A 25,774-nucleotide genomic window follows, 5' to 3' on the forward strand; every position below is an offset into this window, starting at 1 on the left:
TACGATGATAAAGAGCCGCCCAGTGGTTTTCTTTTCGTTTATTACAGTAACATCCCCCTTCTGAAATCAGGCCAATCGCAAAAGCCTTGCCTTGTGACGCCACACCACAAGAGGGCGTTCCTACACAAGTTGATTGACACTGGTGTTTTAGCAAAGACCCGCCCCGAGTGAGAAGACGCTGTCGGCCATTGTTTTTTCGCCGCTGGAGCAAAATGACGCCTAAGCGAGTGTTGTGTACAGTTGTTGGGTGTAATAGCGAACACAGCAGTCGTCATTCACTACTTAGGGTTAGTGACCTAGGGTACCTACCTAGGGTTAGGTATCTGAGCCACTGAGGACGCAGTGGCTGAATTTAGTTTTTAAAGCTAACGTCCCCGCTGATTTACCTAAATGCGTTCATGTTTTCGCTAATCATTTTTCACCAGACTGCTTTATAAACGCGGGTCAATATAAAGCAGGTTTTACTAGGAAGCTGCTCCTAAAAATCGGATCTGTACTAACGCTTCATGTTCCTGCTTCATCTTCACCAGGCTCGGTGAGTGTGATTTATTTTACTATGAGTCTTTGCAGATCGCCTTTTCTAATAATCACGATAAATGCGGAGTATAAGTTAACTTACACTCTCATAGAACATGGTTATGGCTTCTTCTCTGTGTACATCCGTCTCTATATAATCCCTAATCGCCCGTTTATAATAAACAATGCATTAAGGTGATTGTCTAGTTGCAAACTGTGTACGTAGTCGGCAAACTATATTATGCTTACCTTTGTTACGTTAGATGGTTTATAACGGTGTCTGTCGAAGATTGAGAAGTCATGTAAACACATCAGTAAACACATCGCGTCCGTATCTCTCTCGGTAAGTTTCTCCGCTTTTGTAGTTGTTGCTCGCGGCAGCGCAGCAGCCCGTTAATTCATGCACATGCAGTGATGAGAAAGACAAACGGGTCGATGCATGTCCATTCTTTTAATTTCTGCGTTGTCAGGCGATAATACAAACTTCCGGGTGGGTTCCGTACTTAAATCAAACCAAAAACGACTGAAGAAAACAGGCTCGGGCTCTATAATCCATAGTTTTCCAGTTTGGACTGCATTACCCACAAAGCACTGCGTTGTGGCAATGCTTTGTGGGTAATGCAGTCCAAAGCATTGCCCGCACTGGACTACACTTCCGTCGCTATACCCGATGTGTCAGGCCCCACAGAACGGGGGGGGGGCGAGCTCAGCAGAGGTCATGAGCATTTAAATGAGCATGTACTGAAACAGGTTGCTGAGAACAGAGCTAGTTTTTACCAGGTAAAAGTAGTGTTTTTTTTACACAATCCTTTTGAATTTTTAATTAACGTATAATACAAACTTTTCATTAGGACCCTAAAGATCATATTAAAATTTAATGAAAAATATAATGTGTAGGACCTTTAAAAAAAAACACAGACTTTGACTTTACTGATGTATTTTTCTTCTTCCAGGCCTCACAGTCTGAAATCAGATAATCAGGAGCTAAACAATAAAAACAGACCCTACCTCCCCCTGAGCGATTTTGAGAACTTCTAAAAACACCCCCTCTTGCAGGTTTCACACTGCCTGCTGAAGGTTTCACCTGCCCTTCAACCCCACGGGCAGCGAATTTATCCGTCCTTATAGCAGGAGAGAATACAGTACGGTGTGTTAACACAAACTCGTCAGCCAAAACAGCGGCTGCTGACAATGAAGGGACTTTTTGTTCATTTAGGTGCAATACAACATTTTCAACAACACAATTTTTAAAATCCTCCAACAAGATTAACTCTTTAAGAGCCTCAAAAGTGGTAGTTTTCGTTGCAGCACACCACTTCTCAAATAATGTTTGTTTTTCACGGGCAAATTCAACAAAGTTTTGTCTATCCGCCTTCCTATGGGACCTAAATTTTTGTCTGTAAGTCTCGGGCACTAACTCATAGGCACGTAGGACCGTTTGTTTGACCGTGTCAGAATTCAGACTTTGCTCGATAGGCAACGCAAAGCACACATCCTGCGCTTTACCAGTCAGCTTACATTGTAACAAGAGAGCCCACATTGCTTTCGGCCACTGTAACGTACCCGCCACACGCTCAAAAGCTATGAAATAGCTATCCACCTCGGTCTCTCTAAAAGGAGGAACTAAAACAATATGCTTGCTTACATCAAACTGGGTGGGGACGTAGTAACTGGGGTAGAAACGAAAGAAGAAGAACCCGGCGCAACCGCTGCAGGTAACTGAGCGAATGATGGAGAGGCAGGGGAACTCTCCGGCGCGCTCTCAGACCGGTGTAACCGGCTGAAATCTCGCCGAAAATGCTCCCGTTCCATTTCAAGCTCCAGCTCCCGCAACCGAAGTCTTTGAGCCTCTGTTTCCTCTCCTCTCCTCTATTTCCAGCTCTACCTCCCTCGTTTTTAGAACCAAAAGTTGTTCTGATCTGTCAATTGGTGTTATTGTGGGTGATTTAATTACCTTATGCCTGGGGGACATGGAGGGTGACTGTGGCGCAACCGACGGCTTACCGTCGACCTCCATCGGCGTTGAAGCGTCCTCGTCCTCAGTGTACTCTCCCGCCACCTAACCTATACCAAAGAAAATTATAAACAAAATACATAAACTAACCTAACTCCCTAACTAAACACAAAAACAGGAGAAAACGGGTTTTAAAGAAAATGGCACCCAACCCCTACTGCTTCCAAAGAGAAAAAAAAGTATATACAAACCAACGGAAAACTATTAACAATATTTACAACAAAAAGAGAACAAAACACAAAAAAAAGAGAATGAAACAAAACCAACAGTTATTTCCCCACTCACAAATACTGGCGCAACCCAACAGTTTGTAAGCCAACAACACAACACAATACACATCTCCAAAATCCAACAGCACGCGCTTCTGGCTTCCACCGGCCAGCTTAAAAAGACGTGCTTCTCCACGGCCAGCCAATCCCGTCGCACGTCACGGCACGCTCAATCAGGGCGGGACCTCCTGCAACAAGGAGAGCGAGGGACAGAGAGAAAGGAAGGGAGAGAGAGAGAGAGCGGCACCAGCAGCCACGCACGCACATATACATGCACTACAGCTGCACGTAACAGTGCCCCCACCCGAAAGTCCTGCAGTGGTGTCCGCAAGCGTTGGGTGGGGTCCTTCTTTGCCATGCAGAGGTCGCATCGGTGGACAAAGAGTTCACTGTCCGTATGGCAGCCCGGCCAGTCGAACCGAGCGTGCAACCGCCGAAGCGTTTTAGTCACCCCGAAGTGTCCCAAACCGGAATGTCTCTCCCGGCGGTAGAGTAAACCTTCGTGCAACGCCAGGTGCGTAAACTGGGAGTGGAGATCTTTTACTTCTAGCCCTAGATGAGCGATTGCAGTGTAATCCAGTCTCAGGCACTTCAACCCAACCCAGTACCTTATGCAGGACCGGATCCTTCTCCTGCCCGGCAATAAGCTGATCCTGGTCTAGCTGTGGCAGAAGCGAAGCGACTACGGGTGATGCCTTAGATAACCCAGTAACTCAGCTGCACACCGGCTCGGACGGCTGATCACCGCTGGAGAGTCCAGAAGACTGCACGGGGAGAATGTTCTGAGTCGAGGGTTTTGCAGAGTGTTCTACATCGCAACCACACACGCGCTCTTCAACGCGTTGCAGTACCGACCGCGCACTTTGCTGCCCACCTTCGGGATAAAGCGCCGGCGTTAGCGTGTAGTTTTCCCGCTTGGTCTGCTATCAGATGTTTACATGACGCAACTCCCAAGAGTTCCGCCCCCTGGGCGTGTGCTACTAACATGTCCGGCTGTGGTTTGGGTATTTGCAACCTTGCTAACCCGAAGTTACCACGCAGAGTTCCGTCAGACACGGTGCGAATGTCTTGCCAAAGAGCTCAGGCTTTCCTCTTACAACACTATGGAAACAGGACCACAATCGCTATGGAAATTGTCGAGGAGTTAGAAAGGATTCCTGCAGTAAGAGATCATTAGCCAAGGAGGGCTATAGAGTTAATCCAAACAGTAGAAAAGGCCCTGGCAGATCTGACGGACCTTGGAAATATCAGCGCAATCAAGAACCCACTTGTGATAAAGTCCATTGAGAGCAAGTTACCTGAGTTTGTGAAAAGACAATGGTTAGTCTATAGGACGGATCCTGCAAATGGCATCACACCAGAGAAACACTTTGATGCACTACTAGAGTTCCTAAAGAAAGAAGAAGAAATTCTTGAAAGGCTCGAGCAGCTCAAAATCTCAGAAAAGGCAAAAAGGCCAGAAAAGAAGTCTGAGAAGTATACCTTCACCAGAACAACAAAGAAAGTTTCAACAGAAAGTGGATGCGTCGTGTGTGGAGAAGAGAAGCATAGAGACAAAATCTTCTTCTGCAAAAAGTTCAAAGAACTAAAACTATCAGAGAAGAAGTCCATTGTAACGGAACTGGGTGCGTGTAAAAGGTGCTTGGGATGTCACAAGAATGGTGACAGGTGCAACGATAACTATCTTTGCAGAAACAAAGACTGTAAAAGGGGAGCCCCGTCAGACCACCATTACCTTTTTTGTCCAAAAGGGGAACTCAAGAATATAGGTGGGGAAAGAGCCACCACCAGAGACCCCAGGAAAGGAAGTAGATTTACAGATGAGCAAGAGGAGCTTTTGGCAGAACTCTTACCAGAACTAGCAGAAAAGTTCAAAAGAGCATTCACCAACAAAGCTAAGATGGTAGACTGCTCTGAGAGAGACAAAATGGGATTTTTAGTCGGGAGTGGATTAAAAGAACTCCCTGTTATTATGATGTTGATGGAAGTAACAGCTAATGCAGGATAAAAAATCGGCACTCTGATAGATCTGGCCTCAGACACAAATTATATTACGCACAAAGCTGCTGATAGACTCAAGTTAAAACGAGAAAAAGTTACCTTGGTGGTTCATGGGGTTGGCAAGATGGCCATTAGAGTGAGCACAAAAAGGTACCTCCTCAGGATTAGAGTCAAAACTCACGAGGGGACGGTGAAGGCTCATCAGCTGATCTGTTATGGGTTAGAGGAGATTGACAAAGTCCACAGAAGTGTAACTCCAGAGTAATTGAAAAAATTCTTTCCAGACACAGACCTCAGAGAACTTAAAAGGCAGAAGAAGATTGAACTCCTTATTAGCCACCGAGAGGGGAGACTTGCACCACAAAGAATGAAAGTCGTGGGAGATCTCGTTCTATGGGACAGTCCATTGGGGAAAACCGTTGCTGGAGCACACCCAGATCTGTTTGAGAATGTGGATATGACAGCACATGGGTCTGAGATGCATTTTGCTCGGTCCATGAGGGCGGCTGCAGTCAAGTATGAGGAAATCTTTGAAAATGCTGAAGCTCCAAATGTTCCCAAGATAATCCAAACAGAGAAAAGTCATGTAGCTGAAACAAAAAGCTCACTGGCAAGCAACCAGGATTTTCATGAGTGGTGGAAATGGGGCAGTATAGGAGCGGCCTCTGAACCAAAGTGTGGTGGGTGCCGTTGTGGTAACTGTCAGCCTGGAGGAATAGAAATGACTCTTGCAGAAGAGAAAGAACTTGAGATCATAAGAGAGGGTCTCACCTATGTTGGAAAAAAAATTCCCACAGCAAGTCTTCACACTGGAATACAAAGTATCCATGGCTTCAGGACCCATCCACCCTTCCATACAACAGAAGTGGGGTGGAAAGTGCTTTCCTAAGAACAGAAAGACAACTCAAGAGAGTACCAGAATGGCGAGGTATTTACGCTGCCCAGGTCCATGATATGGTCAAAAGAGGAACAGCGATGAAACTCACGAAGGACGTCATTGGGAAGTGGAAGGGACCAGTTTGGTATGTCAGCCACTTAGTGGCACCAAACCCCCACTCAACAATCACCCCGGTACGAATGGGACTGTACCAGGAGAAACTGACCATGATAATAAATAGACTTGAAATGATTCTGATAGCCGGTGGATTTGCACTCAAGCCATGGGTTGGGTCAGGGCAAAGTGGGAGGCAAGTGACTGGTGCACAAACACAAAGTCGAGCAATCATACTCCCAAACCAGATGAAGAAGGAAGAAAATAAAGATTTAGGATACTAAATCTTGGTAGTACTTGGTAGAAGCTGACAGACTCTACATTATGACTTCCATTAACTTCTCAAAAACGAAAAAGAAAATGAGAAACAGGCCAGAACCTTTTTAAAGGTGAAGTGAAGCGGAAAATGCCTTATCCGTTGACCAGGAGACAGCCACTAAGCCAGGTTGCTGGGGTCTGTGACCCAATTGGTCTCGTTACGCCTGCCAAGCAGAAAGGTGCAATTCTTGTCAGGAAGGCATTCCAAGAGACAGGAAATGGGGGTTTAGCTCGACAAACATGGGACAAGCCACTTTCTGAAAATCTCAGAAATGAGGCCATCAAGCTCTTCGAGGAGTATGTGCAGCTCAGTCAAGTTAGTTTCAGATAAGTCAAGTCCAAGACCAAGTTAGCACCACTGGACCAGAAGGGAGATGTTGTCAAGGTTGAGATCTGCGGTGCAGTTTTTTACTGCATGTCTCAGAAAACACTTCGAGAAGCATGGGCGGATGGAAGTTGAACATTTGTTCCACTTAGTAGACAGTCAGACTGTGCTCTGGGCCATTCAACGTGATAGTTATGGGTTCCAGACATTCTTTGCAAACAGAGTCGTGGAAATCCAAAAAGCTGAGCCAGCGAGTGACTGGTGGTGGATCCCAGAAAATGGCCCTGGAAATCGATCCTGCAAGTTCTTGTCACAGAAATGGGGAAACAGAGACCACTGTTTGCATTGTACAGCGAGCAACACAGACAAAACAGAGGAGGTCATCAAGGAAATCGACAAACAAGATTGTCTGAACAAAGTTGTTTTGGTTCCGGCAGAAAAACAGGCAGGAGAGAAATAAGTGTGAACTACTTGGGTTCAAGAACCAGTAGTTCAAGTGGGAGGTGTAAAGTCAAATAAGTGAAAGACTCAACATACAAGCACCATCTGAGACAGAGAATCGGCACTTCACAGTATCTACTATGATGTAGCTATGATGTAACAGTATAGGGTCTGTGTATAAAAACTTGTGTGTAGGAGACTGCAGTCAGTAACATGTGAGACAGGGAAGCGCATCGGCTGCTGGTTATCTCAGGGACACTGATGGTATGATAATACCGGTCTTTACTTATATGAAGGACTGATATCTTGAATTTTGATTTAGTTACTTGACATTTAATTAATTCACTATAGTGCTCATTACAAGAAAAGACTAACTTATGGTATGCTGTGATTGTTGTTTAATTTTAAATGTATTCATAAAAAATATAATATGATGTTGTGTATTACATGTCCTTTAAAGGATTAATAGAATAGTACAGTATGTGTCACTTGTGTTGAAGCCTAGTTAAATAATTTTGTTGGTGTATTTGTTTAAATTTTATTTAACTGGTGTGTTTTAGAAGTAGTGATTTGACTGTTATTTACCAGGAATAGTGATGTACCCTTTTTTCTGGTTTTCAGGTTTAAGGTTATCGACCTTGCTCTCTCTACCTCACTTAGTCAAATCTATTTTAAACAATTGTTGTGTAACCTGCAAAGCTTTCAGACACAAGAATTAAAAGTGATTCCAGAGTTGATTTCCGTGTCCCCTGTAGTTGGCTATGGTTTTTTTCGAGTTTGAAGCAGAGGCTGATGTGCAAATTCCCAGATAACTCGACACCCATTACGCATTGAAATAGTGTTATTCTAGTACTAGAGTGAGTTTTGTGCATCCTCTACCCATGGGATGATCTGGGACCAGTCCTGTTGATTCTCTGTACAGTACGTTCTTAACATTCTGCCGATCTCTTGGTTAGCACACTTTACATGTCCATTAGCTTGGGGGTGATATTTCTCCATGAAGTTTCTCCATACTCTTGAGGTGAACTGGGGTCCCCGGTCACTCACAACATCCTCTGGTATCCCGAAGTATCTAAACATTTCCTGGAACAGAATTTCTGCAGTTCTGAAGGCGCTGGGGAGCTTACATAGTGGAATTAATCTTAAGGATTTCGAAAATCTGTCAGTTACTACCATGTTTGTGCTTTTCCCTCGAGATTCAGGTAGGTTGGTAACGAAGTCGATGGCTATGTGGGAACACGGTCTCTGTGATATTGGCAGTGGCATTAATTTCCCGGCAGGGAGAGATCTTTGGCTTGGGCGCATGCTGAGCAAGATGCAATATACTTGTTAATGTCAGTTCTCATGTTTGGCCACTAATACTTCCCTTAAAGCAGGTGGCCAAACATGAAAAGCCCTTTGGGCTTGGCGAGCGTTTATTCTCTTGACCGTTTTAATGTACTCCAGGTTCTTATGGTCTGTATAAATCATAAATGAGTGTCTTGCTCCTTCTAGCCAATGATGCCACTCTTCCAACGCTAATTTTACGATTTATAATGGTTTAGAAGGATCTGGGTGCTTTAATATCGGTGCTGTTGTGAATGCTTCTTCGAGATGTAGAAAGGATTGTTGTGCTGCTGAGTTCCACTTTAATCTTTTGGAGTTTCCTTTTAGCAGGTCTGTGAGTGGTGTTGCTATACGGCCAAAATTTCTAATGAACCGTCTGTATAAATTTGCAAATCCTATAAAACATTGTAGTTCTTTTATTGTAGTCGGACTGGGCCAGTCTCTTACAGCTGATATATATATATTTTTTTTTCAATGGAGGTAGATGCTACGTGGAGGGTGGGTTGAAGCATGCACTTTTTTTGCACTCCTCAGACCATTGTGTTATTTCCTGTTGCTTTCACGATATCTGAGGGTTATGTTGTTGTAGCCAGGGGAACCCTAAGATTATGGGAAACTTTGTTGTGGTGATAAGGAAGGAAGTGCTTTTCTGATGCATTGCGCCAACGGTGAGTGACAGTAGTGCAGTTTTATGCGTCAGAATCCTCCTTTGACCATAAAGTTTCCAGCTGCGCTGCAGTTAATCAGTGCTGGTACATAAATTATTTAATTTGAAAATTCTACTTTTACTTTTATGGACAGTACAAAAGAAGGAGTATTTAAAAATTTTTTACTCACCGCAGGATTTTAGGTATTGACAGTCTTTCTCTGGCTATTGACTTTTGCTCTCTGTTGGTCGGTAGTATCATGCAGAGACCTATGTTGTGTTGTGCTCCTTCGCAATAGAATCAACTGCTCTCTATGGCGGCGGTTCATTTCTCCTGCTGTTGTCCATGCGCCCCCAATTTGCATTGGTTCGGCTGGCAGTAGTGTGGAAGATTAAATGATTTCGCCAGGTTGTCGTTGTCATTGACAGCAATGCGTCTAGTTTAACAGTGAGATCAATGAGTTCATCTAGCGATACATTGTCATTACGACATGCCAGTTCTTTGAGTAGCCTGGGATTTAATCCATGGCGATCTGCTCCTTTTAGCACGGGTTCATTCCACTCGCTACCCGCAGCAAGAGTGTGGAAGTTGAGAGCGTATTTGGGTACGCTCTGTCTGCCTTGCTGCATATTGAGCAGGTGCTCACTTACATTTTTCCTTCCTTTATCAAACACCCTTTTAAACATCTCAAGGAAGTGGTCAAATGAAATGTGCGCTTTCGTCACCTTTATTCCATACTGCGTCAGACCATTTTAAAGCTTTTCCAGTGAGCATATTTATGAGTTGTGCGATTTTACCTTTTTCGCTGACATTGTCATGTCCAGCGAAATAAAGTGAGCACTGCAAGGTGAAGCCTTGACACTCCGCGGTGCCTGCGCCGCTGTTACTGATATAGGAGGAGCGGCGCAGGCAGATATCTTGGTGGTGAGTTGATCCACCACTTGTTGTATTCGTTCCATGTTTTGCTGTAGTTGTACCATATCCATCCTCATTTGTGCAATATCCTGACGGAGCTCGTTTAGAACTCAAGCACGGCTCAAAAGGGCTTCGCGAACGTTAAGATCCCCTGCTGCGTCCATATTTTGGCGAAGTATTCTGTTAGGTACCTGACACGGGAACGCAAGTGCAGATAGAATGGCTGCGTTGAAACTGTGGCGATCTCAACAATCAAATCCGGTGGGGAGAATCTAGCTCATAAATCCAGGAAACAGACAAGGGTCAGGCGATGTGCAACGGGCAAAAACAGGGCAGGCTAAACTCGTAAACGTTAAGTCAAAAAGAAAATCAAAATCTGAAAGAGGAATCTTATATTAAAGGCTTGGTAATGACGCTGCAAACAAGTTCGCAGGGAGCGTATACTTCGCGAGGACCGGAAGTATACGGGTCCTTTTTATCTGTTTCTAATGATTAGTCTCAGGTGTGCTAATACTCAGGTGAGTCAGAGCGTTGCTGTTGGGAGTTGTAGTTCTTGTTTATATTGTAGTTCTGACATCTATCTATCTCTCTCATTAAGCCAGCACACTTTATGCGACTAAAGAAGCGCGCTGTCCAAGGACAGTTGAAGCCTAAACAAAGTAGCTCTCACTTTAAGTATTATAGATAACTAGCTCTTATTCAGACAGAGTAAATAACATTAACGTTTATTGTAATAATTTAAATTATAAATTTAAATACATAAATGTGACTTTAGATTAGAAATTAGTGTTTTTTTTTTTCATTTATTAAAGCTCATTGTAATTTTGACTTTGCTGACTTTAAAACAGAGACAATGCATGGGATACACATGTTCTGTATTGCTATTAAATGCAATTTTTTACATTAGTTGAAAAAAAAAGGGGTGGCATGGTGGCTTAGTGGTTGGCATTGTTGGCTTGCACCTTCAGGGTCTGGGTTTGATGTGTGCATGGAGTGTGCATTTTCTCCCTATTCTTGGTGGCTCTTCTCTAGGTGCACCAGTTTTCTCTCCCAGTCCAAAGACATCAAAATAGTACAGGCAAAAAATTAAAACCTTGATCTCAACATGGCAGGTTTGCAGTGAATGCGTAATTACCACATGGATGAAATGATTATGATTACTCTGCAATTACAATGACAGTGACAGATTTAAATAATTTCATCATAAATTTGACTAGGAACAAGTTTTTTGCGGACAATGTATAGTCGTGAATATTATACAACCAATAAATAAATAAATAAGTAAATACATAGATTTTTTTGTACTTCTTCGGGTAACTTATAATAGACCTAGACTTGTCCAGAATTATATTAATCTAATGTTGCTGTTGGGGTTCTTTTGGCTGCTTCTGTCAAAGCTTTGACATAACAGACCATCCAATCTGCATACAACTTGGCACAGATTTTATGCTGGATATCCTTTCTGATGCAACCCTACCATTCTATTCAGGCTTGAAACTGGCTATAAAAGTGGTTTGGGTAGTGGCTGGGAATCAACACCAGGCCTTGCCCACGGAAGGCAAGAAGCTTACCACTTTATCTAACATCACTTAATTCTTAAACAACAAGAAATATGTTTGATCTGTACAGATAATTATTTATTAGGCTACTGTACAAATTAGATGTAATGTATAGACTTTTGCCTTCGTGTCCAGAAATAAAATCTATCTTAGATTTAGGTAATTTAGGCTTTTTAAAGTTGAACTATCAGTTCTCATGAGACAAAGTGGTCTTTCAGTTTGATTCTACCTGAATAAATTCATGAATACAAATACAGGAACTTAAGAAAATGATTGTACTACAGATTTCACAGTAGTGAAACTGACCTTGGAACAACATGTCTGGAGTTAAAGTAAAGCTAAATGTTTTCAGAAGAAACCAGTGTTGCCAACTCGTCAGTAAGGAAAGTAGCTATTGGCTGTCGTAGAAGTCGCTAGAAGTCACTAGATGACGTCATCACGTAATTTGCATAATGCAATTCTGTCATTTGGCTTTCAAAAAGATACGTGACACTTATTTGAAGCTTGAAATATGGTAAGAATGTGTATTTGTATCTGACAAACCCATTTGTAACATTTCGACTTTTATCTCATAACATTGAGTTTATTCTTGTAGATTTACATTTTTTTTTTAACGTGGCACTAAAGCTCCATCGTACCGTCGTAGTTTTTATACATAATATATATTACTATATATATCACCATTTTTTTCATATTTAGCAGATGTTTTTATCCAAAGGGACTTATAAATGAGGACATTTAAAGGAATTAAAATCAACAAAAGAGCAAAGACATGCAAATGCTATGCCATGGCTCAGTTAGCTTATACACAGTGCATTTAGCAAATGCTGATGATAGAATAGAAAAAGAATAATACATGCTTATCGTAGGCCTCTGTTTTTATTTTTTTAACATATATAATAGCCTAAATAAAAAAACAGGAAAGCTAGTGTTATTAGTTTAGTTTTTTTAATGTCACAATTCCTACACTCCTCCTTTACCCGGGCTTGGAACCGGCAAAAGTGACCCAAATGAGACACTTTGGCGGAGTTTTTTTTTTGCTTGTTTTTTTTATCTTTATAATCTTATAATCCACTTAGAACCTTAAAACATGAACAGTTTAACCATAACATTGTAACATTTTTTAAATACCATCTACATTAACAATGTAGGGGTATTTAAAAAAGAGGACAGCCCTGTCTGTGAGTGCTTTGGGATGGGGGAGGGGCCAGCGGCGGCAGCTGCTGTGGCAAGTTGAGAAGAGTCAGTACAGACACATCAGAGTCTCCAAAAGTCTCCAGTAACACAAGAAAAAGTCGCCAGATGTGTCGCTAGTCGCTTTTTTAAAAAATTGTCGCTAGAGGGATTTGAAAAGTCGCTAAATATAGCGACAAAGTCGCTAAGTTGGCAACACTGGAAGAAACACACAAAAAATTAAACATTATCTTGGTTGCATTTTAAATGAGAGCACTATCACTTCCAGGAGACAAAAACTTGACAGCTGTAGAGTGAAAGGTAAAAGGGAAAAATAATAGAAAGCTATTTTTGGATGCAGTATTGTTTTTTACACTGGTCAGTAGTAGCTTAGATTAATTGTTTAAACAGTGCCTGATAAGGACTTTTAAATAAATGCCAACATCTCAGCAACATTTTTCCGAATAGCAAATGCTCTCCATGCTGTATTTTGCAGGTTTAACTTTATATATTGTGTCAACATTGACCAGATGTACAAGTGCTGTTACTGGTTGTCTGTAATAGGGCTTTACATGACTAGAGCAAACAGGACATATAGTAAGAGAAACAGTTTAAAGAAACTGAACCAGGGTATCCGATAGATATTTTAAAAAGACAAAATACTCTAGCCAATATCTAAGTTAAATTACAAAGGTATCATTGTCTGCTAGCTCTTCAATAAAGCACTATTGTTGGTAGTTTGGTTAATTATGTTTAATGATAACCATTTCCTTAAAAAAAAAACATAAATATAACAATAGCAATATGTTTCTTATTTCCAAAAAGAAGTGACATTATATGTACAGTATATTTGAAGTGGATGTATATAGAGGTAGAGTCAATTATAAGGACAATACTGTTTAAATAGTTGTTTTCCCTCACTACTTGTATTATATTTACTTAACAAATTACAGTATTTATTGATAGTGTTCTTATAAATTATTGTCTTTATTTTGACACAATACATGTGTACAAATACTTTAGGCTTACGTGCCTATGAAGCAGAATGGATGCTCACATGTTCCAGAATGATTTATTCCAGGTCAGGGAATTACTGCAGTAATTAACTAGTCCCAAGTGAAAGCACTTATTTCATGAGTAAGCACTTCATGTAAGAAACTGATTTTTGACTTGATTCCAAGCTGATGGAAAAAAGGTGTGTTTATTTAGAGCCTAAAAATGGCAAGTTTAATTACAGCTATGTTCTTGCTGACTACTATTGTTAGTATGATGTTTAAATACATCTACCTTACCATGTGGGCCCAGTCTTATTTTACCCTGTCCCCAATACTTTTGTTTAACTGCTTTTGCTATGAAAAGCACCTGCTTTTTTTTCGTGGAACTATGTCCTATGGACAGATGAGACCAAAGTGTGTTGTTAGTCCTTAATTCCCAGTGTCATATTTAAAGAAACACCTCATACACCGTGTCAAACACAACACTGAAGGGGTGATGATTTGGGCTTGTTTTGTAGCTATTGGACCTAGGGCACCTGGGCCACACACACACACATACACACACACACACACACACACACCTATAATTAAAAAAAGATACAAACTTTTAGACCTGACTTGAGATGTTGTAATCTGTGTTTGTAATGTGCATCTGCAATATGCAAACCACCCTCACCTAGCAAACCGTTCTTTAGGGAACCACAAGCCGCGCTGCACTCATGGGGATCACAAGCAGATCTGGCCGAGGCGCGAGAGACGGAGTCCCTCCTTTCTCTCGCCCTCTCACACAATCCCGAAATCTCTACTTTCACTTCACGAGCGCACTCCGGTGCTTCTCGTGGGTGTGTTGAAGAGATTCGTTCTCCTCCTTCTGTGGAAATGGAAGTAGCTTCTTTAGAATGATCGTCTAAAGATGATAGAGAATACGAGGAAATGCTCGAAGTCATAACGCGCACAGCCGAACGACTGCATATTGACTGGCCACAGGAGCAGGCTCACCCAAAACAATCTAAATTAGATGACAGATTTTTGTCGGGTGGCACAACGAATTATCTCGTTCTTGAAGTAAGACTTTTTCTTCCCTTATTTTTTTACCATCGACTTCGTTTTAATCGAACATCGTTGATGCAAAAGCACGAGGTTATGTGGAGATGCTTCAGATAGAAGAGACGCTTGTGGGCTATCTCTCCCCTGGAACATCATCCTCATTAAAGAAACCAACACTTCCCACCAAGCCGTGTAGAACAAATTCTACCCTGGTAGGGAAAGCGTTCCAAGCAGCAGGTCAGGCCGGCGCTTCCTTGCACACCATGGCTGTTTTGCAGGCGTATCAGGCTGATCTGCTGACAGAGTTGAGCACAAGCGGCACACTGAATCACGAAGCATTCAATGAATTATGCCGGGCTACTGATTTATCCCTGCGTGTGAGTAAACAGACAGCCTGTGCAATCGGCTGTTCTATGGCCTCCTTGATGACCGCTGAAAGACACTTGCGGTTGAATCTAACAGGCATCAAGGACAAGAATCGAACATTCCTCCTTGATGCCCCTGTCTCACCTTCCGGCCTATTTGGCAACGCTGTGAATTCCGTCGGCCACTAGGTTCCGAGAAGCTAAGCTGTATAAACAGGCTTTTGGGAAATTTTTCCCACGCCGTGCTCAAGAGTCGAGGCTGTCGGCAACCCAGCCTCGACCAGATCTGATTCTTGCCAGGCGGGAGGAGCAAAATAAGAGCGTCAGCAGCCGGGCATCCGCCCCCCGTAAAGACTGTGGTATGGCTCGTCGTCCCTCACAGGCAGCCTCCAAAAGATCAGATCGCCGCACTGTCTTTTTTTTAAAGACTAAGTCCTAAAAGCCTACATGCCCAGGACTGTGGGGGTGATTCCTCCCAGGGTGAGGACCGACCTCCAGAGATACGTTAGTGCCTCGGTTATATCTTGCTATATTCCAGGATGCCGACCACTAACACCCCCCTGCGTACTAAAACTCATACCCCTTTTGGAGAAACTGGCAGCGTGGAAGCTACTGCCAGGCATATCTCCCTGGGTGCTAAAGACTGTAGAAAAAGGCTACAGGATTCAGTTTGCTCATTGCCCTCGGTGTTTTAACAGCGTGGTCTACACTTGCGTGATACCAGAAAGGGCGCATCTGCTGAACTCTGAACTCCAGGCCGCCGCTTATTCAGCCTGCCATGTTCCAATCGAGGGGGTTACTGTGGGAAAACACCCTTTAGTTGCTCGTTTTATTTGTGGGGCTAAACGGTTAAGGCCACCCACTAGAGCCACGACCCCTTCATGGGATTTATCTCTTGTGCTCGAAGGTCTAATTGACACTACTTTCGAACCGCTAGATTCAACGCCTGACAGGCTTCTGACTCTTAAGATAGTTTTTCTTATGGCCATTACCTCTCTCAAGAGGATTGGAGATCTTCGCCCCTTGTCAATCTTCCCATCCTGCCTGGACTTTGCCCCTAGGATAGTCAAGGCCATTCTGCATCCTCACCCGAACTATCTTCCAAAAGTTCCATTTTCAAACATGCACCCTGTTGTTCTTGACACCTTCTGTCCTCCGCCTTTTACAGCTTCGGAGCAGGAGAAACTTCACCTACTGTGTTCAGTACATGCTCTTTGGATCTACGTCCACCGCACCAGCCAGTGGCGTAAATCAGAGCAGCTCTTTATATGCTACGGCGGCCACCACTACACAGACCTTGTCACACTGGGTGAGAGATGCTATTGCGCTCTCCTATGAGGCGCATGGGCTCACTTCGCCTCTGGGAATCAGGGCTCATTCAACCAGGGGGATTGCTTTATCTATTGCACTAGCAAGAGGTATTCCCCTGCAACAGGTGTGTGACAAGGCAGGCTGGTCCTCTCCGCACACATTTGTTAGATTTTATAGTCTGGATGTTCCTGCCACTCCGGGCTCATGAGTCCTTGAGTCAGCTTCCCAGACATAGGTCTGAGACCTGTCGGCCTTGTGCGCACACGCTACACAATATAGTCAATATAGTCACAATATAGTCACAAGATAGTCAAAGTCTCTGCTGTACGGACATCTAGAGGAAGTTCATTCCACCACCTAGGTGCCAGAACAGAAAATGTGATTAGAGCAGAGAGGTAAGTGGGTGCTTGGCCATTTTTAGCTTTGTAGGCAAGCATCAGCGTTTTGAATTGCGGGCAGCAATAGCGTTTGGATGCGGGCAGCTACAGGAAACCAGTGAAGGGAGCGGAGGAGTGGTGTGGTGTGGGAGAACTTGAGAAGGTTAAAAACCTGAGTAGCCTGTGAAGAAAGAAATGGGCGAATTCTTTTTATATTGTAAAGAAGAAATCTACAAGAGCGAGTAAGATTAGCGATGTGTGGGGAAAATGACAGATGATTGTCTACGGTTACCAAAAAGATTGCGGGCAGTGGTTGAAGGAGTGATTTGGTTATTGTCCGGGGATATCACAAGGTCTTGACATGGGGATAAGTCATAAGGGATAAACAACAGTTTGGTTTTACTGAGATTGAGCTTCAGCTGATAAGCAGCCATCCAGGACGAGATGTCTGCCAGACATGCTGAGATCCGGGTGGAAACCTGAGTGTCAGAAAGAGGAAAGAAGAGAGTAAGTTGGGTGTCATCTACATAACAATGGTATGAAAATCCATGCGATGATATGACCTTACCAAGAGACCGGGTATAGAGGGAGAACAGAAGAGGACCAAGTACTGAGCCCTGCGGGACACCAGTAGAGAGTCTACATGGGGCAGATGTAGATCCCCTCCATGTTACCTCTGACCTATCTTCTAGGTAAGAAGCAAACCATTGCCACGCTGTTTCACAAATTCCAAGGCTTGTAAGAATAGATAATAGAATCTTGTGGTTCACCGTGTCAAATGCAGCTGACAGGTCCAGGAGGATGAGGACAGATGACAGTTTAGCAGATCTAGCAGCATGGAGTTTCTCAGTGACTGACAGAAGGGCATTCTCTGTAGAATGTGCTACTTTGAATCCAGATTGGTTGGGATCATTAAGGTTGTTCTATGAGAGATAAAGAGGTTATTTAGAGAGAAAATTTGGTTATACACAGTTCTTTCAAGAATTTTGGAAATAAAAGAGAGAAGTGATACCGGGCAATAATCGTTAACTTCTGATGGGTTCAGGCCAGAGATGAGATGAGATGGCCTGAAGCATTGTGGAAGGGATTGGGTCTAACGAACAGGTGGTGGGGTTAGATGATGAGATGATCTGCTGAATCTCATCAGATGACAGGTTGGAGAATTCTTTTAAGGGAGGAAAGGGAAGGTCCTGAGGTTCTGCCGTAGAAGTTTGGTTGGGAGCGAAGGACTGGCGGATTGCTGCAATCTTCCCATCGTAGATTGTGGCAAAATCATCAGCAGTCAGAGAGGAAGGGGCAGGAGGAGTCGATGGGTTGAATAGTGAGGAGAAGATGTTGTGAAGTTTGCCAGGATCATGTGCAGAGGCTTCCAGCTTTTCTCTGAAGAAGGTAGTTTTGGCAGAAATGTCACATGAGAATTTGGAGAGAAGAGTCGGGTAAGAGATGAGAAATTTCTTTCATCTTCTCTCTGCAGTTCTTAATTCTGTCCTGTTGTTGCGCAGAACATAAGATAGCCAAGGAGCAGGACAAGACATCTTTCTTGGTTTAAATGACAGCGGGCAAAGGAGATCTATGGATGAGAAGAGAGAGGAAAGGAAAGTTTCAGTCGCAGTCTCTAGTGGTAGAGAGGAGAAGGAGTCTGGGGCTGGGAGGGATGATAGGGTGCAGGAAAACACAGAGGAAGAGGAGACAGAGTGAAGGTTTCTGCAGGTAAAAGAGACATTTAGGTGGTTAGGTTTACATAGAATAGGAAGGGTTATGGTGAAGGATACCAGGTAATGATCAGATTTATGAAGAGGAATAGTAGTCATACAGTGGTGTGAAAAACTATTTGCCCCCTTCCTGATTTCTTATTCTTTTGCATGTTTGTCCCACTTAAATGTTTCTGCTCATCAAAAACATAATTGAACACAAAATGCAGTTTTTAAATAAAGGTTTACGTTATTAAGGGAGAAAAAAAACTTTAAATCTACATGGCCCTGTGTGAAAAAATGATTGCCTCCCCTTGTTAAAAAATAACTTAACTGTGGTTTATCACACCTGAGTTCAATTTCTCTAGTCACCCCCAGGCCTGATTACTGCCACACCTGTTTCAATCAAGAAATCACTTAAATAGGAGCTACCTGACACAGTGAAGTAGACCAAAAGCACCTCAAAAGCTAGACATCATGCCAAGATCCAAAGAAATTTGGGAACAAATGAGAACAAAAGTAATTGAGATCTATCAGTCTGGTAAAGGTTATAAAGCCATTTCTAAAGCTTTGGGACTCCAGCGAACCACAGTGAGAGCCATTATCCACAAATGGCAAAAACATGGAACAGTGGTGAACCTTCCCAGGAGTGGCCGGTCGACCAAAATTACCCCAAGAGCGCAGAGACAACTCATCCGAGAGGCCACAAAAGACCCCAGGCCAACATCTAAAGAACTGCAGGCCTCACTTGCCTCAATTAAGGTCAGTGTTCACGACTCCACCATAAGAAAGAGACTGGGCAAAAACAGCCTGCATGGCAGATTTCCAAGGCACAAACCACTTTTAAGCAAAAAAAAACATTAAGGCCCGTCTCAATTTTGCTAAAAAAAACCATCTCAATGATTGCCAAGACTTTTGGGAAAATACCTTGTGGACCGACAAGACAAAAGTTAAACTTTTTGGAAGGTGCGTGTCCCGTTACATCTGGCGTAAAAGTAACGCAGCATTTCAAAAAAAGTACATCATACCAACAGTAAAATATGGTGGTGGTAGTGCGATGGTCTGGGGTTGGTTTTCCTGCTTCAGGACCTGGAAGGCTTGCTGTGATAGATGGAACCATGAATTCTACTGTCTACCAAAAAATCCTGAAGGAGAATGTCCGGCCATCTGCTCGTCAACTCAAGCTGAAGCGATCTTGGGTGGTGCAGCAAGACAATGACCCAAAACACACCAGCAAATCCACCTCTGAATGGCTGAAAAAAACTAAATGAAGACTTTGGAGTGGCCTAGTCAAAGTCCTGACCTGGATCCTATTGAGATGCTGTGGCATGACCTTAAAAAGGTGGTTCATGCTAGAAAACCCTCAAATAAAGCTGAATAACAACAATTCTGCAAAGATGAGCGGGCCAAAATTTCTCCAGAGCGCTGTAAAAGACTTGTTGCAAGTTATCGCAAACGCTTGATTGCAGTTATTGCTGCTAAGGGTGGCCCAACCAGTTATGAGGTTCAGGGGGCAATTACTTTTTCACACAGGGCCATGTAGGTTTGGATTTTTTTTCTCCCTAAATAATAAAAACCATCATTTAAAAACTGCATTTTGTGTTTACTTGTGTTATCTTTGACTAATAGTTAAATGTGTTTGATGATCAGAAACATTTTGTGTGACAAACATGCGAAAGAATAAGAAATCAGAAAGGGGGCAAATAGTTTTTCACACCACTGTATCTGTGACTGGGGAAGGGCGGCAAAAAACGAGGTCGAGAGAATTCCCTGCCTTGTGTGTGGTAGGGCAGCTGTTTAGAGTTAAAGAGAAGGAGTTAAGGAGAGGGAGAAAGAAAGAGGATTTGAGTTTGTAAGATGGAAGGTTAAAATCTCCTAGAACAGTGAGAGGAGTGTTAGTGTTAGAAGAATAGGGCAGCCAGTGTAGCTGAGTTCTGAGGAGATATCCAGGTCTCAGTTAGTGCCAGAAAGTCAAAAGAGAAATGGGTAGCTAGGGCAGAGATAAAATCTGCTTTCTTTACAGCAGATTGGCAGTTCCAGAGCCCACCTACCACCAGTGCAGGACAATGAGACAGTACTGGAGGGTAGATGAGGTTTCTGGGAGATCTGCCTCTGCTGTGTTAGTAAGAGCATCTTGGTCTGTGAGAACCGACAGAGACACATGCTAGACTGAGGCAGTTGTCTATAAAACTTGTAATTTCTTGGTAAACAAGGGTTTGAGTCAATTTTTTGTGCACTTGCTATTTAGATTCTTGACTAACTTTGTTGCAGGATATGCTTATTAACCGCTAGCAGAGACACCTTCAATATATGTAGCTAAGCCCTGCCCACAATTCACCTTAAGGATGACTGAAATTACTCTTGATTAATTACCTGAGAACAAATTGCTTTAGACCTACTTCAATCACACTGCAATCAACACTAACAAACAGTAAAAACTAGGTACAGTATACAGTAAGAATCAATTGTGTTTCAAAAACAGTACAAAAGTTAAAAACCTACCTTACCAGTGGAGAAGAATCAAATTTAGAAAACTAAAGCACACTTCAGATAACCATCTGCGTATACTTTTAACTAACAAAAAACAGGAAGCTAAGTGGGACTATAGTTGGACATGTACATGTACTGTATTGATTTAGGAACTGATTTCCCAAGTGATATCTATAAAACGCAGTATGAATAGTGTTCATGATAAAGTGCATGTGTGATTACCCTTGAAGTCACAAGGAAAATGCGAATGCATTCATTAACTGTTGTTTACCTGCTTCTAAATTGCTTTTGCGGTGGACTAAATGTTTTCCCTGTACCCACGTGAATGTAGATGGTGCCCTTATACAAAGAAGCAACACATTAGAAGCATAATAACTAAAATAAGAATGTGTTATGGCAGATCAGTGAAAGAAAATGCAACAGGAAGCAGTACAGACCAACACAAATGCAGATGCAAGTAATGTTTAGAAAAACCTGAAAAAATCAACCATTATTCAGGTGTCACATGTAGCTGTTTCTTACAAAGTTGTACTATTTACCTAAGATCAGGTTTTAAAACACATTGTTCTTAAGTGTGTTTGGTGCATGGAGGTTTTCTTTTAGGCCATATTTCCTTATTGTGGTCTGTGGTAAAGGAATATTCCCGGACCTACCGCCATCATGAATAGCAGGATAAAGTGCTTGCTGAAAATAAATAAATTAATGTGGATGTGGGGTTACAAAATAAACTGTATCTAAAGGTAGTTCTGTTATTTAAAAATAAGTCAGATAGTTAATGCATTTTTTTAAATACCAAGCAATTTAAATTGATACTTTTTTACCATGCATTATGGTTTTATTGGGAAAAGATGCATTAAGGCATTGACAAATTGACGAAAACACTCTGATTCATGTGTAAATAGAAATGCAATTCCAAAAACACCAAACACCATATTCATACATATATACAGTAAGTGATTGCTTTCCTCATTACATTGGTCCTTTTTGAAAGCTATGCTAGTTTGGTGGAATGGTGTCATAGTCCAACAGAGGGCACTGTGGCTACATTTTTATCTCCAGGGAGGTGCAAGGCATGCATGCAGCCAACCAACCAATAGGGATGACTATGATTAGCCAATGAATGGCTATGCAGGGGCTTTTTGCCACAGCACATTTTTACAAAGTGTCTCACACTTTGGGTTCTACTTTGATGCAGTGTTTGTAAGAGACTATGTCATTATCTCCAGACTGAACTTACGTATATATTTATGTGTGACAAGGTTTCAGTCAGATTCGATGGATAGCAGGTCAATTTTTAATCGTTAAGCTGCATAGATCCTAATGCATATTTTTTTCCTGTATAATACATTTTGTGCATACATCACAGTTTTCTCTGCTTTACATTGGGTCTTCCAGACACATATGTATTAAAATGCAAAACATCAATTTAGTAAAAAAAAAAAAAAAAAAGACAAAAAATATGTCATTTAAGTAGTTCTTTGTCTTTTGCTTGCATATTCAACCAAAAGAGATGGCACTATGAGGTAAAGAGAGGGAGTGAAATGTAATGGCAGAGACTAAGAGGGTAGTCTGTTACTGTCTACTCTAAGTTGACAGAGTCATAAAGAGAGAGCTATACTGTATAGATATAGAAAAAAAAGGAGGGGTTCAACTAGGTACGAGGTTGTGGACCCTTTTTGTAACACCCCAGACAATTATAAAAGCACCAGTAGCAGGGGTCATCAACTGAGGAATTTTATCCCAGCACCAGATTTTAGTTGACTGTACAGAAAAATACACTAGGTGAACAATTTTAAATCTTCTCATATTTCAGTAATTCCAGATTTAAAAACATAAACCCTCATGGCTTCTTCAGCTTATAATATCAATAATTCCAGATTTCGAAAATATAAACCTTCATGGCTTCTTCAGAAGTGATATATACCCACATACTTTGCAAGAAAGAAATTTTATGGAATATGACCTTGAATGCACCTCTCATGTAATAATTGATTTAAGATGGGTGAAAAACATGTATATGTACATCACAAGTAAGGCTATTTTACACAGAAATGTCATGTCAACACATTATTTTAGCATTTTTTTTTTTTTTATATAATATTTTAAAACAGAAAGGCACCCAAGTTAGCCTAACTGATTTTATTCTAAGACTGGTAAGCTGAACACCAAATTAAATATCATCACCTGTCAGCCATAGATTTATGACAGGTATTGTAATGACTGATCAGACTAAAGGAATTTGGTTAATTATGGAAATTGAAGTATAAAATAAAGTCTAATGTAAGCATTAAAAACCTTTTCTTTTACAATCTACAATTTTGATTATTTGTAGATTTTATTTATTTGTTTGTTTATTGCACAGTGGCTTCTAAATGAGGCTGAGACTTGGCTAATCTGGATGTCATCTAGCACAAGCATTTATCGCTTAGATATGCATTTAAATACAAAAAAAACTGAAATTATGAAGAGATTCAAGAGATTTAACCTTAGTGCAAGTATAAAACTATGACATTCATTTTATGAGCATTAACAATTCAATTAAAAGCCACTTAGCATTTCTTTTAGTCTAAATTACATTGTGTAACGTTTAACTGGTTATTATTCAATCACATAAAAACATCACTTTTTTTCACGTCTAACCTAAAGAATTTTTTTTTTTTTTAATATTTGAATTTTTTACATTTATCCTGAGCCCCAAAAAGGTCACAATAATTTATCACAATGATAATTTTGGCCTGCTGATTTATGGTCTAACCCCTCCTCCCTGCCAGGAATAGTGTGCTATTACTTTTCTAAAGAATCCAACTGACAGTTTTCCCAAAATTCCTGTTTTTCTGATTCAGAAATAGGTAGCTGTATCTTCCTCAATTTTGCACATACTCCCATGAAACAGAACCTTTAGCCAGAACTACAAAGCACCATGGAACCTATAGAACCATTTTTAAGCTATGAGGATTTTTGTGAGATCAGTGCCGACACCCATTAAAGAAAAAAATGCCCCCAATTTTTCATTATTTCATTACACACACTATGTCACAATCTTCATCTGGGTCTTCCTAATGCTCAATTAAAAAAAAAAAACCTTTAGCACTAACGGCCCCAGAAATAAATGGCCAAGAGGCCAAGAAGCAACGCAGTAGCTTTTCCATATACACTACAGGTCAAAAGTTTTAGAACGCCCCAATTTTTCCAGTTTTTTATTGGAAATGATGCAGTTTAATGTTACATTGCACTCTGAAATGAAAGAATAGTACAAATAAGCAATTGGAGTTAAAAAAGAAATCATGGAATCACCTTGTAGACCAAAATGTATTTTTGACTCATCAAAGCAGCCACCTTTGGCAGATATAACAGCTGAACACACTCATGACATTCTTTCTTCAATAGAAATCAAATATTCTTCAGAAAGTTCTTCCCATATCTGTTGCAGAAGTTCCCATAAATGTGTGGCACTTGTAGGTTTCTTTGCTTTCACTCTTCTGTCCAGTTCATCCTAAACCAGCTTGATGGGGTTTAAGTCTGGAGATTGTGCTGGCCACTCCATGTTTTTTAAGCTTACCATCTTGTTCTTTTTTCCTGAGGTAATTTTGCCATAGCTTGGACTTATGTTTTGGGTCATTATCTTGCTGTAGGATGAACCCCTAATCAACTAGGCGCATAAGAGAGTGTACTGCATTGCGCTGTGGTAGCCGTTTTGGTTCAGGGCGCCTCCCACTCTGTACAAGTCACCGATCCTGGATCCAGCAAAACAACCCCAGACCATCACACTTCCTCCTCCATGTTTGGCAGTTAATGCCACAAACTGTGGAACCATCCTTTCACCTACTCAACAGCGTACAAAGATCCTGATCTCAGGAACCTTATGGTCTACAAATTAGCCATTTTCATAATTTCTTTCACCAGGGAAACCGATTCATCTTTGCAACCAAAGAGTTTGTCTCTAGTTATTATTAATTATTAATTTTGCATTACCTGCTAAGTTTTTAAATCCCTTAATTAAATTAAATTTTTTATTATAATCTTTCCTTACTTACATATCAAGCAAATTCTTAGCACTTATAATACTATCAGCAGTATGACTGCTCCATTAATATTACAAAAAATCTGTAATGTGCTAGTGTATTGTTTAATAATTACATAACAGTAAGTACCAAGTAAGTGCAATAATGAATATCTGCATACTCTAAGTCAACTTCAAAGTAAAATGCAATGAGGATCAGCCACAGTGGTAGGGCATGTAGCTGGGTATGTACCATGAAATGTAATGCTAAGGATTGCTGCATATTTAGAAATTGTAATCATCTGTGTGTAGTCATACAGCAAGAACATAGCTTTATAGGGTCTATTAGGGTTACTACAGCTTACAGCATTTTAATGATCCCCAGATCTGATGTGGGACAGGTTATGTTTCCACAGCATTATCTATGGTGAAATATTAATAACCTTCCATAGTTCAACATAGAAACCATGTAAGGTGTCAAGTCACTTCTTGTCAGGTAAACTTAACAGGTAACCCTAAATTTATTTCAATTAATGTTGGTAAACCCCAGTATTATTGTGATGTAACATGAATTTAGCACAAAGTAACACAATATTTTATTTTTAAATAACCTAAAATTCTTGCTAGTCTATCTGGAATCTATTGCAAGAAAATGCAAAACTATTGGTTTGTTTCAAAACAAATGTTGGTTTCAAGGTAATTTAAATCTATTGCATGGGAATGGGAAAATCGCAAGGTATTGGAAACTATTCAGAGATAATGCAAAACAATTTTGAGGGAATACAATGATTTTATATTAAAGGAAACTTAATTTTACCGTTTAAGTTCTTAGTACATTTGTATCACCAGAAAATATAACTATTGAGTAAAGCTGCCCTGCATCCCTTAAGTGGTTGGCTAAATAGATACACACAGTATTATATATCTATATTTAGACAAAGCTTGACTGTCATTTGCCCCCTCATCTTATTTTTCTCTTTTCTGCCTTTGCTATTTTTTTTAT

Source organism: Clarias gariepinus, chromosome 1, assembly GCF_024256425.1.
Source record: "Clarias gariepinus isolate MV-2021 ecotype Netherlands chromosome 1, CGAR_prim_01v2, whole genome shotgun sequence".
Classification (NCBI taxonomy): Eukaryota; Metazoa; Chordata; class Actinopteri; order Siluriformes; family Clariidae; genus Clarias; species Clarias gariepinus.